This window comes from Leopardus geoffroyi, chromosome B2 (genome assembly GCF_018350155.1).
Source record: "Leopardus geoffroyi isolate Oge1 chromosome B2, O.geoffroyi_Oge1_pat1.0, whole genome shotgun sequence".
NCBI lineage: Eukaryota > Metazoa > Chordata > Mammalia > Carnivora > Felidae > Leopardus > Leopardus geoffroyi.
This window is the reverse complement of record NC_059332.1, coordinates 55971763-55987662: the sequence shown is the minus strand read 5'-3', so window position 1 is coordinate 55987662 and position 15900 is coordinate 55971763. Positions and strand designations below refer to the sequence as shown.

Here is a 15900-nt window from a genome sequence, read left to right as displayed (position 1 = left end):
AATATGTAGTTCACATTGAAATAGGGGTAAAAATGAAAGTGAGACTAGTGATAATTTGGTACATTGTTTCAATAATAATAATAATAATAATAATAATAATGTGAAGAAAGAGGCAGTATTTTGAGGAATAACTTTATATCTTTTCTCAACAACCCTCTAACTGAAGTTATAGGGTATCTTCATTTTCTAAATGAGAAAACTGGGCCTGAAAAATAAGTCATCTCCCCAAGTTCACATCACTGGGCAGTGGGGTAGACTCTAAACCCAGGCAGTCACAGAGACCTCATCCTTAACCTCTGCATTCTACTGTTCCCTCTCTGTCTTTGATGATAAATTTTATAGTAAACTAAGTTTGAGAGGAAACCAAAATGCAGATGTGTAATTCATTCAAGCTAGGAAGAAGGAATTAGAAGAAATTCTATTAGGAATTTCTAAACAATTTCTATATACATAAACCAAAATATTCAGAATACTTCTTTTCCCTGAGTTTTCTAGAAAGTGAGTCTTGTATGATAACCCTAAATTCCATATATGTTGACCCTGACCATATTTATTTGCTCACCTTACTTAAATGGAATCATGTGTATCTAAGTTTAGAAGTTAGCCTTCAGGGAGACTGAGATGTCCTAAATAACACAACATAAAACTTCAACAAAAAATGAAAATAAACTGGAAAAATGTATTTATATAAAAAATAGTAACAGTTAGTTATCTGTTTACTAATGGCATGCTCCATTGTATTGATTTGTCTCAATCTGTACAACTGCAAAAATATATGGAGTTTTCCTTTATCTATATATCGATGATAAACACTACTGAAATGTCTTTTATATTTTATTATACTCAATGATAGGACACTGGATGAAGGTGGACCTGAGGACAAAAATGATTTAGAAAAAGCAGGAGTGCAGCTAGAAAGCTGAGAAAGACCCATTAGAAGCACGGGGAAGAAAGAGGTAGCAGCATGAAACATGAGATACGGCCCTCCTTATATCCTTCAGGGAACGTAATGTCCTGAGATCTAAAATTTTCATAAATCATCATCATGTGCAACTTATCATATAAGGCAATAACTTCAGAAATTAAAAACATGCCTTCCCTTTAGAGCAAATATAGAACATTTCTCTACTGAATGTATCTGGGACTTCTATTATCTGTTAGCTTCTGTATCTGATTCTCATAGACCATTGCACTTGCCCTTCACTTTCACCAGAAGAGTGTTGCACCACTTTGGAAAATTTCTGTGTGTCCAGTGTTGAGTCAAGAACAAACAGGTGTACCAGTCTTTCATAGCATATGTTAATTTAAATTTGTGCAAAAGAACATTACAAATTATTGCGTATCATGTAACTTCTGAATCATTCAAAGATGTTAAAAAATAGTACTAAATCTATGAATTCCAAGGATATGCCAAAGTAATATTTATTACACTGCTTTATAATCATATTGATGTTTCAGAGATACTGTCCTCCAATCTATTAAAAATCTTGTCATTTGGTATTATATACATTTACATATGGAGACAGAGACAGAGAGAAAGAGCATATTGAATAAAAAATATAGCTTTGTTGGAAGTATTAACTCCATAAAGATTCTCAGTAAGAATTTATGATTTGTTACATTTAGATTGTTAGGAAGACATCTGATGTAGGATTTTATCAAATGTTAATTACTAGTAAGTAAAACTTGATAATGAGTTGATTTGATTGCCCAGAAGTAGGAGAGGACCACTAATTAATTATCTCAGGATTTAAGGCCAAGGTATTCATATATTTATAGTAATATTCAAATTATTTATTGAATCCACATAGTTTTCCATCACTCATTTCACTATATCACTCAAGGAAACACTTTAACCTACAAATTAGCCTAGAAATAATAGCCTGTGACTAAATGAAATAGAGTCAAAAGAAAGTGGTTTCGTGACACTTGACAGCTAAAAAATATTCAGTGTATGCAAATATAGTCTGCTGAGCTAAATCCTTTCTAGCTGTCACAGAAGAAAAAATGTCATCAAGAGCAGCATCTTGGTTTAAAGGTATTCAAGATGTCTTTTGAGAAAGACTACCCTGGCCTTACCTTTCTATAACAAAAATCTTTAAAACAAACAAACAAACAAAACAAACAGGGCACCTGGGTGGCTCAGTCGGTTAAGTGTCCAACTTCAGCTCAGGTCATGATCTCGCGGTTCATGAATTCGGGCCCCGTGTTGGGCTCTGTGCTGACAGCTGGGAGAATGCTTTAGATTCTGTGTTTCCCTTTTTCCCGCCCACCCGTGCTCACACTCTTTCTCTCTCTCAAAAATAAATACTGAAAAAATTTTTAAAAAAGAAAAATCTGTGCCCTCTTGGAAAAAGGCATCAGGTTGTTGGTTTTTTTAACTTAGATAGTATACTGGACCAGACTGATGGGATATATTTATCAAGTATAACTTAATGAATAAATATTTATCAATATACTTCATCTGTTTCTGATCCTTGTATTTCTTATGTAATATTTATGATTATGTAAGTTATATTTATATGTAAAACGCTAATATAAGTTCACACATAACATATTTTTATCTATATACCTATCTATTATGCCTTGATACTTTTAAAAACATTTACAATAATATTGTATTTATCATAACAGCTCCATGAAGAAAGCAGGTCAAATTTCCTTATCCTCGTTTTAAAGATAAGAAAACAAAATTTCACAGCGTTGAAAGGTTTGTCTAAAATTGCATGAAGTCTAAATGGTGGGATTTGGGCTGGGACATTAACCTCTCCAAAATAACCATCTTGGAGACAATAATCTCTCCAAAATAACCATATTAGTAGCCAGTGGCAGAGGAAAGACCAATCAAGGGTGAATGAGAGAGAACACAGTTCGTGTGCAGTAATTATTAAAACATTTTACAATAAAACATATGGCCAAAGTATTGAGACTTACTTTTACCTATACATAAACATTTTCTCATAAACTTACTAATTAATATTTAGATGCTCCCTAAATACATGCCATAATATTGAATACTTTAAGGAATAGCCTATTGGTGTCAGCTACATATTAAATTCCTCAAATTGAGACCCTAATGATTACAGAACTGTGCACTGAGTTTATAAAATCTAAACTAATATTTTTTTCTGATTTTAGCTGGAAGAGAATGGAATTGGAATTAATTAAAAATGTAAAATACTAAGAAATTAATGGAAGCATTCTAACTTGATTTATAACATATCAAAACTGCAACTCCATTTCTTTAGCATCTATGATTAAAAGAATTTCAAAAGAAAACAAAATGGGTTATTATCCTACCACTAGACAAGAATTAGCATAACTTTGGCCATTTTTTTTCTAGTACTTACGTTCAGACCCATCTTTAAAAAAAAAAAAAGGACTTTATGACTACTAGATAATTGAGATTTTAAATGCTCTGTGAGTTTCAAAATCTAATTTTGGCTCAATTTGCAAAGGCCAAAAAGAGTCACTGCAATTTCCTAATTTTAAATCAAGCACTCTTGTTTTAAGGAAAAGATCCCAGAAGGTTTGAGTCTAAATTATACAGATCATCAGTTGATCTTGATTTAATTTACTAAACAATTTCATTTAGCAGTGCAAAGATTTGGGCTTCTTTCATAGAAGTACAGTCATCTGAAGGGATTCGGGTATTTAGCCCATAAGTACCAAGATCAAGAAATGCACTTTTTATTTATTTTTTTTTTTAAGAATATGTGTGTGACTAGGGACACCTGGGTGGCTCACTTGGTTGAGCATCTGACTCTTGATTCCATTCAGGTCATGATCCCAGGGTCGTGGGATGGAGCCCCATGTCTGGGTCTGTGCTGAGCATGAAGCCTGCTTATGATTGTCTCTGTCTCTCTTTCTCTCTCTCTCTCTCTCTCTCTCTCTCTGCCCCTCTTTCCGATTCTCACACTCTCTCTCTTAAAAAAAAAAAAGAAAGAAAAAGAATATGTGACTAATTAAAATATTAGGGCTTATTATATAAATATAATACAGCACCTTAAGTTGCAAATAGTAAAATAAATACATGTAGTGGATGATGAAATGATCCTTGCTGCCTCCCTTCCCCAAGGTAGGAGAAGGAAGGGTCTAGGAACATAATATAAATGAGAGATGACTTTAACTATGTCTATGATGTCCACACCAAAAAAGTTAAGATATTGACAGGCTACAGAGTATTTCTAGATTATGCATATATTTATAAAGAGAAATTATTTGATTATAGTGTTTGATAAATATCTAAATAAACATTATTTCCTACTCTTCTGAGGCTAGATTTGTTTTTAGTGATTTTAAAATATACCATAAATACTTTATTTGATTGATTTTCTAATTAGACTTCATTACAATAGTATTATACCTATTTCTCACAATAACCTTGGTTGTTAACAATATATTACAGTTACCGTCAATTTTATAGAAAGGACACATACCTCCTTTCTCAAATACTTTACATATGTAACTAATATTTTTATTCTTAATATAAGGACCATAGACAACATCAAAATATAATTAACTTATCAGGCTATTGATTCCTAAATATAGTACTTGTTTTATTTATCTTTTATTTTCTTCAATGTAAAATATTGAAATCAGAATTTGGGAACAAAAATTTCAGGACAAGGAGTAGTTCATTGATTTGTAAATGACTATGCATTGTAATGGAATTAAACTTCAAAATCAAATTATTGGAGTACAAAAGAAGCAGTGAATGATCTTTATGATTAAAAATATAAAAACAAAACAAGGTCTTGCTGACTGGTGTAGAAGACTGATTTCACAATCTTTAATTCTGGGTATACTGGTTCCTTCAAAAGATATTCAGATCTTACCAGAACTTAAGTAAATGAGTAAGATTCTTACTGCAAACTGTAATGGAATTTATATAAATTTTCTATTTTCCATGTCATACATTTCCCAGCACCTAATATTACTGATTAGGCCGTTGTGAAAGTTTCTTTTCTTTTCTACTTTAAGACAGTGAAGTTTAGAAAGTTGAGTGATAATCAGTCCAAACTAGGACATTTGCCAAAGTCAGCCAACAAACTACTAACTTTCTGTTCTACTTTGCATTTATGGAGAATCTAATCATCACTTTTAAGTGACACAATTCCTTTCACATTTCAAAATATGTCTTTATAATGTACTTAATAGAAAAAATGTACAACATAAAACACTCAAGTACCATCCAGTAGCTCTGATTACATTTAACACCAATATTTATATGTTAACATAATGACACACAAAGTTTATTCCTGACATTTTATTTCCTAAAAATATTTTCCTCTACTCTAAGTTTTGACATATGAAAATCAGCTATAGGGGCGCCTGGGTGGCTCAGTCGGTTAAGTGGCCGACTTTGGCTCAGGTCATGATCTCGCGGTCCGTGAGTTCGAGCCCCGCGTCGGGCTCTGTGCTGACAGCTCAGAGCCTGGAGCCTGTTTCAGATTCTGCGTCTCCCTCTCTCTGACCCTCCCCTGTTCATGCTCTGTCTCTCCCTGTCTCATAAATAAAACATTAAAAGAAAGAAAAAAAAAAAGAAAATCAGCTATAAAATAACTGGGGAAACATACTATATGAATTTTTCATTGGAAGTTATACTGAGGATTTATTATCAGTTAATCTACCAAGCCCACCCAACACATTCAGATTTTTATGTCACGTGTTACTTGCTCAGTATAGCTTCAACACAGACTAGAAATGAATTTGAATATTAATTAGTTTCTAACAGTATGTAGAGTTTGAAAAGGTGTATCCAGTTAAGTTGTAATGAATTTAGTTTTAATATCAGGTAATGATACATTTAAAAATCATAATAAAAGTCAGTCGCTCTGCTAAAATGTTTCTTAATGTGCTGTAACACCACACAGATGTATTTATTACAAATAATGAGACTGTAGTGCTAAACTAATCAAATTCAAATCAATTCAATTACATATGTTTCAGTGAAACACTATTTAAGAAACACAAAGTGAACTAAAAATGAAAGGTTCATTGCCTTGTAATCAAAAGCAGTGAGATTTAATCCTCAATCAACCAGGTGAGAAGTTTGTCATTTTTCACTTGTGTTTTTAGTAGGAAGTTGTCAAGAACATTTAACATCTCTTGAACTTGCTATCTCATTTGTCCTTGTTTATGAACCTCGTGTCCTTGTTTATGAACCTCATGTAGTTATGAACCTCGTGTATGAACCTTGTTTAAACCACAGGACAGGAAGAAGAGGACAGCCACAGTTCTATTAAAATATATACATCAGCATTTACAAATACTGTGTGTAGGGTTCAAGGATCTGTAATTTGCAAAGGAAATTCGCAATATCTTTCATGTCCTCGGTTCTTGTTTTTTGTTGTTTTTGTCTTTTTTTCCTTTTCCTGTGTCTGATGGTGCCCAACCAATTTGGAACAATAGTGAGTACTATTAATTAACTGCCCTAGAGTTGGAGACCAATCAGGACTCTTATCAGAAGAAAAACAAGTGAGCGATATAACACTGCTATATCCAAATAACTACAAAAGTCAGAAATCACTTTTTCTCATAAATTCTAAAGTGCCAATCTTTCAGTGAAAGTGTCTTTTTAGTAATTTCACAAAACTTCTAACAAAAGAGGGTGCTGACCTAACACATTTTTAATCAACCGGCACTTTCTGCTAAGTCTTTATGTAAGGAAAGTAGAAATATTAGCAGGTAAAAAGTTATAAAGTAAGAAAGTCCTTGAAATATAAAAGCTGAGCCTTTCTTAGAATAATAAACCATCTCACTTTTGACCTAGTCTGACCTGGTCATTTTTAATTTTAATCCTATTTTGATCTTCAATTTGAAGGCAGCAAGGCTCAGGCTACATAGATCATTTCCTTCCAAAGTTTGATTTTTCTGTCACTTCACCAGGCAAGTAGAAGATTTTTGAATATCAATATATGTTCTATATTGCCTAGCTGATAATTTGAGCTACTGTTAGAATTCTAGGAATTTTTTATTGTAGTTGAGGTTCCATTAAACTTAGTTCTCAAATAGCTTCTTAGAGTTTATTCATCAAATAATTCAGGGTGTAAAAGTAGCACATAAACATTAATTGAACAGCCATTAAGCAGTATGACTGTTTGTTTTTGGTTGATAGAGGACATAAAGTTCCATACCCTGTGGTGGAAAACAATTAGGTCTTATGACGAACACGCCATTAAATATACTACTACCAGACTTAGACCAGTTTCACTTTACAGAATGGCAGTCAGCCATAGTTAGAAGCCTGCCCAAGTTATAGGAAGTCATATTTTTACTGTCATGACTTAGCTGCTTATAAATATTGTAGTGTGCCTCATGCCTTATGCTAATGGCAATGACTAATGGTTGTCATTATCTTCATTCAATCTCATAAAAAACTTCCTCAGGAGAGACTGATCATAGCTACAATGCTGCTTAAAGTTAAACTGGTTTTCTAAAACACAGAATATAAAAAGCACTTAAGGACAACGGGTTGGATGGGTAATTTATTTTGTTTTGAGTATGTCTGACAACTGCTGCTGCTGCTGTTAAATTTGCCATGAACTGAATTGATATACCATATGGGAGTGCCTTAGAGATGCCTATATGTGCGACTGCATAATGCTTTAAATTGTTCTGCTCATCTGCGACTATAGGTGAAGATGTATGATAGAGAAAACAAAAGAAGGAATAAATCTGACACTGAAGTTCAATGTTTTAAACGATGGAGGTGAGCCCCCTCATCTGTTTGTGATTTCATTTGTGCACTCTGCTTACAAGACAGGTACAGAACACTTTGTTATGTGCCCAAAAAGAAGTGCTTAAACAGATAAAGCAGTTCTTTGCATCTGATAGAAGCTAAGTGGGACATTCAATGAATGTTATAATTCAATGGGTTATAATCTGTTATTCTTCCTAGCTATGATAAAACTATCTTTTTACAAGGAGTGTACATTTTAAGGTGCAAGAGCACTGAATTGAACTAGGTTGTAATTCAGGATATTGCTATCACCATAGTAATGATAGTAACAATTACTTATTCAGTGACTCGTTTTTTTTACCTAGGGCTTCCTACATTGTAGCAGCATAGCAGTGATATGCTGATTGTCTTGGGTACACAATTTTCATGTGCCTTATACCTTCAGAGCTTGAGGTTATGAATTTCTGTGTCCCAGAATAAAATTAAAACAAAAATCAATCAGGAAATATATTTTGTTGAGAGCTTGTGATGAATAGTCACACAATCTTTGTTAATACGGAGATGGGGGACAGAAAGTTCCTGAGGAGAGGAAATGTCATCCCCTATACATGACACATCTTTATGGAGCCTGTGTCTGAAGAGTTACCTTAGTCATCCTTCCCAATACCACCTTTTTGTCTTATTGTATTTATTTTATTATTATTATTATTAAAAAAATAATTTGTGAGGTGCCTGGCTGGCTCAGTTGGAAGAGCATGCAACTCTTAATCTCAGGATCTTGAGTTCAAGCTCCATTTTGGCTGTAGAGGTTACTTAAATAAATAAACTTTAAAAAGAGCCATTTGTTTCAAGAGTATAAATTACAGTGTATATATATTTTTTTAATGAGACAGGAAACTACATAAGAGATTTCAGAAGGTTTCTCTTGAAAGTAATTAAAATAAAATTTAAAGGGGCACCTTGGTGGCTCAGTCGGTTAAACATCTGACTTCGGCTCAGGTCATGATCTCACAGCTGGTGGGTTTGAGCCCTGTGTTGGGCTCTGTGCTGACAGCTCAGAGCCTGGAGCCTGCTTTGGATTCTGTGTCTCCTTCTCTCTCTCTCTGCCCCTCCCCCACTCGCACTCGGTCTCTTGATCTCTCTCAAAAATAAATAAACATTAAAAATTTAAAAAAAAAATAAATTAAATTAAAAAAGAAAAAACATTAAAGTTCATTTTCCTTGACCTAGCCAGAGAGACTTTAGGAAATTCTTCAGCTAAGTTATAAATACAATGCAAACATCAGTGACTCCTATTTTGTCTCACAGGAGTTTGGGAGAAGGCAGCAGCATTATTTTGTGCCCATCTTGAAACTGACCCAAACATACAATCTTTTCAAAGAGTTCCATGTAAATTCTTCTGCACAGTCTCACACTCACTTAGGAATTTGTTTTCAGCTAGAAAATATAGTGTAGATAAGGTGACCATGCACCCTGGTTTATGCTGTTGTTCCAGTGTAATTATTTTTTTTAACGTTTATTCATTTTTGAGAGACAGAGACAGAGTGCGAGTGAGGGAGGGGCAGAGAGAGAGGGAGACACAGAATCCAAAGCAGGCTCCAGGCTCTGAGCTGTCAGCACAGGGCCCTACCCGGGACTCGAACTCACAAACCGTGAGATCGTGACCTGAGCTGAAGTCAGACGCTTGACCCGACTGAGCCACCCAGGCGCCCCTATTCCAGTGTAATTATTAATAGCACCACCTTTCATTCTCAAATGTGTCCCAGTATGGATGACTAATTATGGTTAACTTTATAAATAATAATAAAATGTTAATAATAATAAAATAACCTTTATTGGAAGCTTGTCATTTGTCCAATACTGAAATGCTTTCATGTAGAGTGAATTCTTCACAACAACCCAATGAGGGAGATATTTTATCGCTCCCATCTTACAGCTGATGAAACAGAGACAGAGAGACTGAATAGCATGGCCTCCTGTCATAGTGGGGAAACCTGAAACTAGACAAAGGTCTGACTCTTTAACAACATAGGCCAGACGATGGTACACTGTCTTCCTATTTGCTGGTTGATATGAGTAACTTGGTTTTACTGAATACAGTCAAAGATTATCAAGACTTGTAATTTATTATTCTTCCTAGATGTTATAAAACTATATTTTTATAAGGAATGTGCATTTTAGGATGCAAGAAAAGAGCACTGAACTAGGTTATAGTTCAGGATATTACTATTACTATACTAATGATAGTAACAATTATTTATTCAGTGACTAGTTTTTGTACTTAGGGTTTTCCTTGTGTTTTCTGACTCTTAAATAGCTCTGTGAGGCAGAACATTTCAACCCCACAAATGCGTATGGATTGCTCTAGCTATGAGCCCTAAATTGGTTCAGAGGTTAAAAGGAAGATTGGGGGATCATTTCATTTCGGCAGGCCTCCCCACCTCTGACATTCTATGACTAGATTAGATGTCTCTGGTAGCAACTGGTTATCAGGCTATAAGGCATGAAATCTGTATGCTGAAGAAAATTTGGAGGGGGAGGGTGAAGAGACTTCCTTAATAGCTCATATTTATATTAGCTATCATGCATTGAGTGCTTACTAAGGGCATGCACTTTATAAACTTGTTTCTTTTGTTTTTCTCCTCACCATAGGCCAAATAAGAAGAGGATTTGGATTTGAACAAATGTAAGTTTGAACTCCACTATGCTAGAATTATAGTATCTTTTTATGAAACTCTCTAGGGCTTGCCCTAATTCAGACACTTTTCTGAAGGCCAATATTAAATAAAGATGAATAAATAATATTTGCTTATAATCAATTTTGTTCCACCACTGTGTAAAGAATATGAATAGAAAAGCAGATATGAGCGTATTATATAGAGGTTGTTGCAAGGAAATTCCTTTTTCAGAAAAGAAGTAGAAATTCTTCCTCATGCAGAATAGGTTCTGTGTGCTGCAGAGAACAAAGTAAATAGAAGTCTGTGCCTATACCCAGAAGATGCTTAAAATTCACTTGGGGATTTAAGAATATAAATGTATAAATATGGATTATATGGATTATATGCTATTATAAGATACCAAATCATATAGTGTAATTTGAACAGTGTTTCTTAACTGGGAGTACATTATGTGTGGTGTGCTTTAAAAATACAAATGCCCGGACCATATTTGCATTGATTTAATACGTTTCTGAGGTTGGAGCCTGGAAATGTGTATTTTTTAAACTCTGCAGGTGATTCTGAAGTGACTATGAATAACAACCACTGATTAAAATATATGTGGAACATATTAATATGTTAATTATGCAGCTTAATAAAGAAGAGGTTAATCTGGGCTGGGATTTTAAAAGATGGCTTCATAGAAGAGGTGAGATTTGGATGAAAAGTCAGATATGGACAGAAGGTAGGTAAACCGGAACTTTTTTTTCTTTTAGCTCAAAATGAAATCTTGCCTTTAAAGTTTTCTTCCTGCATTTGAGATTCCTATTGGATTACTTTGGAAGAGATAATACAATTTGTAACACCTGGAAATGTTCCATTATCTTCTGATATGAAATTCAGGTTTAAAGTCTTGCTTGAAAGCTTGTATATTATTATGGATTATGTATTGATTTATATATATATATGTATATATATAGCGAGAGAAAGATATGTATATATATATATATATATATGTATAGAGATTATAGATTATGCTACCTTTAATAAAGAATTTTTGTCATAATTAGTAAATGCAGTTTAGACTGCAAACTGCCAAGGACAAAAGCTATATTTTATTCAAATATGAATTCTTAAATCTTTATCATAGACGTTGGTATCTAAAATATGCCTATAACATATATTTGTCTATTGAATGAGTGAGGTATTTAGGTTTACTCAGTTTATTCATTCCACCTTGTTTGTGGGGAAAATTCCAATATTCTCCACTTGAAGGATCAAGCATTTGATCTATGAAGGTTTTGGTTAGTTTGGTATTTTGTTTCTTGACCCAGAACCAGTGATCTGGCAAAGACTTTCAACAATCGTTACTTTATAAGAGTAAGCTTTTAGGCTTTTTCTTTAGCAATTAAAAAGATGGAAGGGAAAGAAGAAAAGTTTAAAAGGCAAAAGAGTTGTAAGCATCTTGGCAGCAGGAGGCATTGTCCATGTATGTTTGTACCCAGAACAACTGGTAAACCCCTATTTTCAGACCAGGCTCTCCACGGAGGACAAAATTGCCAAACCTCCATATATATATACATATATAAAGAAGATATTTATATTCCCCCAGTGGAATTTTTATAATGCTTTTGGAAACAGTTTCCTAGGGGAGAAAATAACAGAAAGAAGAAAGAATAAACAGAAAACAAAACACAGATGAGAAAAGAATATGGTGACATGATGACAAAGCTTTTAATTTATTATTCACGTATGTTTTGGAGAATAAAAAGGAAAGTGAAGGCATTACATGGTGTTTAGTTGTGGACATGTATTTGTAAAACATTTTTAACGTGAGACAGCTGTGACAATAAGGGCAGATATTTATTTTTGGTATTAGAGAAGGGACAGGTAGTATCCAGAAGGAGGAGCTTGGGTAGAAGCAGCTCTCACAGAACAGGATGGCTGTGAGCTCAGCCTTGGTACCACTCAAGGAAAGTCCTGATTGTCCATCCCCATTTTTTCTGGTTCAGACATGGCTCTAGGCTAGAGGGGCTTTAACAAATGGCCACTCTTCCTTAAAGGACCATTAGATGGACTCTTGAGGTGACTATATTCTGTAATAGACACATGGAATTCTTAGGTTAACCCAAACCCAGAACTTCCAGATTGCTAACTGGACTCTTAGTAACCATACCGGCTGCAAAATAACCTAAGGATCTGTGGTTTGAAAAATGACTGGTACCTGGCTCAAGGTATATATCTACTGATCATCATATAAATAGCTGCACTTTTCCGGCCTCTCCTCTCCCCTCTCCAGCTGCCACATGACTGCCTTATCCCAGACAAGCCTGATTATCATCGGCGAAAAACATTCCAGCATAAACATGATTACAAAATTCATTATAAGCAGTGATTGAATGTGAACGTATCTGAAACAGTTTAATTCATATTGAGTTGCATAAAACAGCTGAAAATAAAATGAATTTGTGTTTTAAGAACATTTCAAGAGTGGATCATCACATCCATAGCCTACATGTCGTCTTGAGTACAACAGTAATTTCAGTCAGCCCCTGGGATGCTGGACCCATATGCCAATGATCCATATATGTGCATCTCTTCAGTGACTTCACTTTGGTAGCTTCAAGTGGACTCTGGTGGGACTACCTATACCATGGAAATTGTCCAGGGCTTTGTCTTAGTTCAATCCATTCAGGTTGTTCTTTTTAAAAACACCACAGACTTGGTGCTTTTAAACAACAGAAATTAATTTCTCTCAGTTCCATAGCTTGGGCATCTGAGATTAGGGGGCCAGCATGGTTGTGTGAGGGCCCTCTTCCAGACTGCAGACTTCTTCTATCCTCACATGGCAGAAGGGCTAGGGAGCTCTGTGAAATCTCTTTTATAAGAGATTTCCCTTCATGAGGCCCATCATTCCCCTTCATGAGGGCCCCACCTTCTAACACCATCACATGGGTGTTAGGATTCTAATACATGAATTTGGGGGGTGGGGGCAGAACAAACATTCAAACCATAGCATGCTACAAATCACGGCTTTGTTTTTTCTTTGGCAGAAAGAAAAGCCAGTTCAGCAGCATACTGTTGAGTTACTTGCACAATTTAAAGAAGAAACCCAATATAAATGTATGTCTGTAATTAAGAACACTGCTTGCTAGGTGTATATTTAAAAAATCACTGCTTAAGAAAGACAGTATTTTGTTACACTGCTAAAGCTCATATCTCTTATTATGTCAGTTAACCTCCCCATCTCTTTTAGTCCCTCTCTCCTTAAAATAAGAATATAATAATACCTACGTCATAGGATTGTTCTGATGATTAAATGAGTTAATCTATGTGATGCATTTTTAAAGTACCTGGCACAGGGCATGTAGGTGCTCAATAAGTATTTTCTATTACCATCAGCAGGAGATGAAACTATATGGTATTTTATAGTCTTCTCTGAAAAGACTGCCTATTTTCAGTGTTATTTTCCTTGTTGAGCTTTTACATGTTTTAGAAGCCCATACCTAACTTCCGTAAGTTCTGTGAAGATCCGTTAAATGAAAGCATATCAAATCACTTTGAAATGCATAAAGTACTATGTAAATGAAAGGTGGAATAATTATGTTAAAGCCATCATCTTGAATTTTGTTTATACTGCATCTTTGAAATGAGCATCAGATTTTTCTCTAGGCAGTTACTGCTCCTACAGAAACAAACACAGATGGTGCCCAAACCTCCTACTGAATAGTTCTAGGCAATGGCATTTATCAAAATACCGCAGGTCACTAAATGTGCAAAGACTCAAAACAAACCCTACATCTCAGTGTCAGGCCAGCATGGTAATTTAGGCAAATAAGCCTTTGTTTGATAATTCAGGGATTTTCTGATTTGTAGAATGTACTAGCACAACAAACAGAAAATCTTCAATGCGGGCTAAGTTTTACAAAATAGGACATTAAAATGCAATTTCTTTTAGAGGAAAAAAAAAATCAGCGTTCTTTACTGATGAGTGTTTTTGCCAAATTAGAACTAAGTTTGGGGGTGTGCATGCAGATGTTCTGATGTTATGCTGACCTTCTATCCATGAAAAGCAGAGAAAGAGGAAACATGTTTTAAACATTTTTTTTCTTATACTCAAAACTTCTAAGAACCCATTCTTTGGAGTGAAGGCTTCCTTTTGTCAGCAAGATAGTCCCGTGATTTCTAGAACTTAACTCTCTTGATGGTGCCTTGAGTGGTTTTAAGAGAGCCCTCTCTCAGGCTCACTAGGGGACGGGAAATTCTGACCCCTGAGGCTTCCCTTCCAAGAGGGCAGTCTCAGGGGAACTGTAGCTGGCTTCTGCCAGTGAGACTTGAGGATGGGGACACTGGGAGGACACAGGAGATGGGGAAGAAGGGAGCAGTCAGGGCCCTTCTCTCCACATCGTTTGTCTCCTGCACCTTCTCAGGCAGCAGCTGTGTCTCTTCCATGCCCGCCTCCCAACAACGAAGCCTGCCACAGTTCCAGTTCTTACCTGGGTAACCCATGCCTCCTGCCTTACAGCAGCCTCTTCTTAACCTGTGTCCCTGAAGCTAGGGTTGGTTACAGCTCATTCCTTTTGCCTCACTTTTCTCTGGTTGGCTTCTTCTTTTTTTTTTTTTTTAATTCATCTGTAATGCTCTGTTATTTTTTTTCAATATATGAAATTTATTGTCAAAATGGTTTCCATACAACACCCAGTGCTCATCCCAAAAGGTGCCCTCCTCAATACCCATCACCCACTCTCCCCTCCCTCCCTTCTTCTGTCTCTTTTATCACCTCCTTCATGTTTTAATCAGTTCCCTGCATTTGAATCCTTCATTTAATGAATATCACAGGTAGATCCCATTTTCCTTGACTGGACCCCGACTGACCTAAGATCTAACAAAGGCAACCTGGTCAACTGAATTCTTAGGCAAATAACACTGTGGGAAGTACAGTTCATCTGTACTCATCATGAAGATCTCAGAGGTCCTTCTTGAGCATGAACTCTTGCAATCACTGTTCCCTTTGCAGCTCTTCCCCTTAGTTACATGATAAATCTTACCTGGAGCCTGCTCTATGCTGCTGTATCCCTGAGATGGAGGCAGAGAAAAAGTATGTTTCCTTGTTTCTTTTAACCTCAGTGTCACAAGACTCTCAGCCATTACACTTGTCAGCCTAGTCTGACCCCTTACACTTGTCAGCCTAGTCTGACCCCTTTTTCTGGCCACACCTTGCAAGTTCACCTATCGGTTGTGATTCTCACAAATGTTAATACCTTTCAAAGAAAGTCGAAAAGGATGCCAGAATCCGCAGATGATTCCCACATATAAGAACAACAAGATTGGAGGGGTATCTGGGTGGCTCAGTCAGTTGAGCATCTGACCTTGGCTCAGGTCATGATCTCGTGGTTCTTGAGTTTGAGCCCTGCATTGGCTCACTGCTGTCAGCACAGTGCCTGCTTCAGATCCTCTGTCCCCCTCTCCCTCTGCCCCTCCCCTGCTTGCACTCGCCCAATAATAAAAAAAGTAAATAAATATTTGAAAAAGAATGACAAGATTGGAATAGGATCTATC

General features: G+C 35.6%; 1 protein-coding gene across 10 annotated transcripts in view; it reads left to right on the top strand.

Moving 5' to 3' along the window:
* Positions 1–15900, top strand: part of KHDRBS2 (KH RNA binding domain containing, signal transduction associated 2) — a 631853-nt gene that overhangs the window by 595514 nt on the left and 20439 nt on the right. For 5 of the 10 annotated variants that reach the window (XR_006717294.1, XR_006717302.1, XR_006717301.1 and 2 more), the window contains 2 exons: positions 10337–10370; positions 10917–11086. The gene's annotated coding sequence lies outside the window, so the exon portion shown is untranslated. Of the gene's footprint in view, positions 1–10336; positions 10371–10916; positions 11087–12819; positions 12978–15358; positions 15440–15900 lie in introns of all 10 variants that reach the window. The other 5 variants (XR_006717303.1, XR_006717299.1, XR_006717300.1 and 2 more) reach the window with 4 other exon arrangements.